We start from the raw sequence: 3,816 nt of genomic DNA, 5'->3' as shown, positions 1-3,816 counted from the left end.
AGGACGACTGCGTGCTCTGATTGAACAGACATCAAAAGAAAACTGGATCACCTACTTCATTGTGATGATTCACTCACAACCTCTTCATTCAATAGCTTCTCATTTTCCAGCCCCAACACACACAGACACACACACACACAACGCAAATAAACACACACATGCAAATATGGCCAACCTCTATCTGTCACACTCATGAGCCCACAAGTGTTTAGTTTTCTGGGTTCCACTAGAGTCCTCGCATCGCCAGCGCCGTATCTATCTCCTCGCATTGACACTCCAACCCAGCAGGGTCAATGGCCGTGCGGCACTGCTTTGTACAGCAATAATGCCTCCCTCACTCTCACACTCATTCATTTCCTTTACCCAGCTTGCGTTTGCTCCGAACATCCACTTCAGTGTCAGTTTTACTGCACACACAGAGCAGAGAGAGACAGTATCTCAGGATCTACAGACCAACTGGCCAACGTTGCTGCTGTTTGATCCGTCTTTCATGTAGTGTTCTTGTCAAGAAAACGGTTGGATGTGATTGATCATAAGGGGGATGATGAGTGGGTTTGTGAGGGTGAGCATATGGGGTAGCCGAGGGAGGGCAGACTACGTACGAAAGCATAACAGAAATGAATGTATTCTAAAGGTTTTAAAATAATCTGCATTGATGTTACATAGTTCAGTAGACTCAGGTCCTGGTTTTAGGCTATTGATCAGGTGTGATCCATTGGATGAGCACACTGACAAACCTTTAATCAGAGGCTAAGGCGTACGTCAGAAACATGTAAGACAGAAACATGTCTTACGGGAGCGATATAATGTAAAATTCAATTGATTTATGCAATTTCACATACAGATGGGTGGCAGGTTAGAGGAGAGCCTGACTACATGAGAGGAGGAAGATTAGGAATGCAGCTGCTTTCACACGGGGTCACTGAGTGATGTGAGGTGTGTGAAAATGATGTGAATCGCATGCTGTGGCCTTCGCAGTAATAGAGCAGCTAAACTGAACATCTACGGGAGATGCTGGGCCCACATGTTGGACAATTCTCCAGACAGTGCCGACCTTTGAGGGTGAGCCCAAAATGGAGGAAGCTATTGTAGCTTTTTTTCCCCTCTCTCCCCCTCCTTTCAGCGTCTTGGAGACAGGGAGTGAAGGGGGACAAATATCTATAAAAAATCTTTGGAATAAAATGATTTTGGACTGGGGACGCTTCTGAAACTTCTCTTTAGGAAGTAGCTGTCGTCACCGTGTGAGTGTGCATCGCTTTTTTCAAAATATGGCTTAATACACGGCTTCCATCAAAGCACTGGAGGTTTGAGGATGGCAACATGAAAGCAGCGTCTTAAACTGTGTTTGGGTGACATGGTGACTCTTGGTCGGAAGCAGAGAGACGTGGATTATGCTGCAGGAGTGGTCTGAAGCATTTTTATTTATTCATTTTTTAAACATTTTTTAGAACCAGGTGTAACATGAATTCAAGCTGCCAGCAGTTTATTAAGGAAGAAACTGCAAACTTTTTCAAGCCTCTCTCAGTGCTACAGGGGATGACCATTTGATAGTGAAAATATAAAATTTGCTAGTATCTCTGCTCCACTTCCAGTCATTGCCAACAGACATGCTTCCTGTCTGGCAGCGAACAAAATACTTCTTTCCCCTCAACAGTTCAGCACTCTTGGCAAGCCGCCATTCTGTCAAATCTGGCTAGCTAATGAATGAACACGTCAATCATGCATTAAAGGCTGCGCCAAGAGAGTAGCAGAATCACATATGTGGACACCCTCCTGCATGGTGACATGGAATTGACAGCCTGCTCACAATCACCCCTCGGCTCTCGGAAACAAAAGATTTTCAATAAATCAAAGGAACAGCATGGAAGTTGCTGAGGACGTTTGGAGGAGTTGACGGCGAGGCCACCAACACGGCGCTTCCGTATGTGGCGGCAAAATCAAGATGTCGAGAACTGCACAAAGCAACAGGAGACAGAAGACATTTGCGGCCAAACCTCCTGACAGCCGATCTAATGAAGTACCTGTAGCCAGAATGGAAAGATCACATGTAGTCTGGAGTACGGGGGGGTGCAGTTTGACTCGACAAATCATTATCAAATGATCAGGGCCGTGCAGACACAAATGCTGCTTTTTTTCTTTTTTTTTTTTGGCACAACTGGTAATCTCTTGGCACCCTCTGCACGCCTTGATAGCTCTGTCTCCTGTGATCTGAAAGCCAAGCCGTAGATAGCAGGAGACTTGTTGATATTTAACTACGAACAATTAGCGTTCTGCATAGCGATGCTGGTCTGTCTGTTGGTCGGTCTATGGTCCCGGCTCAAACGTCTCAAAAACTTCAGGATGGGTGGCCGTGAACTTTTGTACAGTCATCCTCTCCAGGGGATGAATAGACTTGTGCTTTACTTCCACTTTTGTCAGCTTGAAGTTGACTATAAGTCTATTAGTTTTAGCTTAGTCAAAGAAAACAGTTCTTGTCTTATTTAATCAATGAAAACTGCTTAGATCCGATATTGAACATTTCAGTCAATCTAGTCGAGCCAGAACCTTTAGTTTACCTTATTTCACATGAGATTTGATCTCATGGTTGTCTAATGAAAAATCATTCAGCATGCAGCTTTGCAGAAGGTGTCTGGTCTCGAGGTCTGAAGGTGTCAGTCTAAGGAATCAGGATTCATTTTGACGGTAATTTGAAGGACAAATAAGCAACTTTTTTATGTCACCAAATACATCCCTTTGTAAGTTAGCTGCTCAGGCGTTAGCTGCATACACTCTGTTTCTGTACATGGCTTTTACCATTAGCTCACTGGTTTCAGACTGAAGCTCCTACAGCTGCTTTCAGTAAAGCAACTCTACAGTTTCATGCATCCCCCTGCACAAACTGACACTTGCAGCACCGACAGACACACACGTACACACAGTGTGTTGATATAGTCAGAGTTGGTGTGTAATGACGTTGGTGCCGTCTCGTCATCGTCATGGAAGGAAGAGGTTGTTTACGAACATATTTCATCACAGTTTGTGTTAAAGAAATTATCACTAGCGCGTGAGTGTCTGCTGTCATCGTGCAAATCCACAGCTGTATGCATCTGTAGTGAAGTATTAACAAAGCTTTAGTCTTTTTACATCAACATCCATCCCCTGTTTGTTGTGTTGCATGTAGATAAAATTCATGTTAATGGAAATGGTAAATATGTTACAGGGCTTAAGTTACATTAGTAAAAGGCTATATTCAGGTTATATTCCACCTGTCACACAAGTGAGTGAAGCACCCCTGCACACTAGAAGTGAAGGTCTATGTCAGAACCTGTGGTACTGACAGTTTCCATCTATTCATCAGTGGGCTGCATGGTTTGTACATTTCCCACCTAGATTTATTAGAATGTGTGTGTGTGTGTGTTGCCTTTGAAGAGTCTTCTAATCCCCCTTCCCTCCCCTCTATTTTTCCCTCCCTCTTTTTCATGCACCATGCAAGCATACACACAGAGCCCGGTTTGTTTTCTTTTGCTTTAAACAAATCTGTAACAAAGTAAAGAAAGCTGTTTGAATATTGCACTCGCTGTATTGCTCCACTGAGCTGTCAGCTTTAGGGGAGGCATTTGTACCAACTTTTAATGAATTCTTCCAAGTGCAATATATCAACAATTCAGAATACTTTGTGTCACATCTGTTAGACTCCCCTCTTTCCTTATCTTAGACTGTGCTTGTTTGAGTGTTGATATGACGTAATATATATTAATATTAAAGCACTGAGACATCTTATCAATACCTCTACAGCTACGGCTTCTAATTTTGCAGTCCATGAAGTCACTTTTCTTG

The sequence above is a fragment of the Chelmon rostratus genome, chromosome 3, assembly GCF_017976325.1.
Source record: "Chelmon rostratus isolate fCheRos1 chromosome 3, fCheRos1.pri, whole genome shotgun sequence".
Classification (NCBI taxonomy): Eukaryota; Metazoa; Chordata; class Actinopteri; order Chaetodontiformes; family Chaetodontidae; genus Chelmon; species Chelmon rostratus.
The sequence above is the reverse complement of the archived record's forward strand: the minus strand, read 5'-3'. Positions refer to the sequence as shown.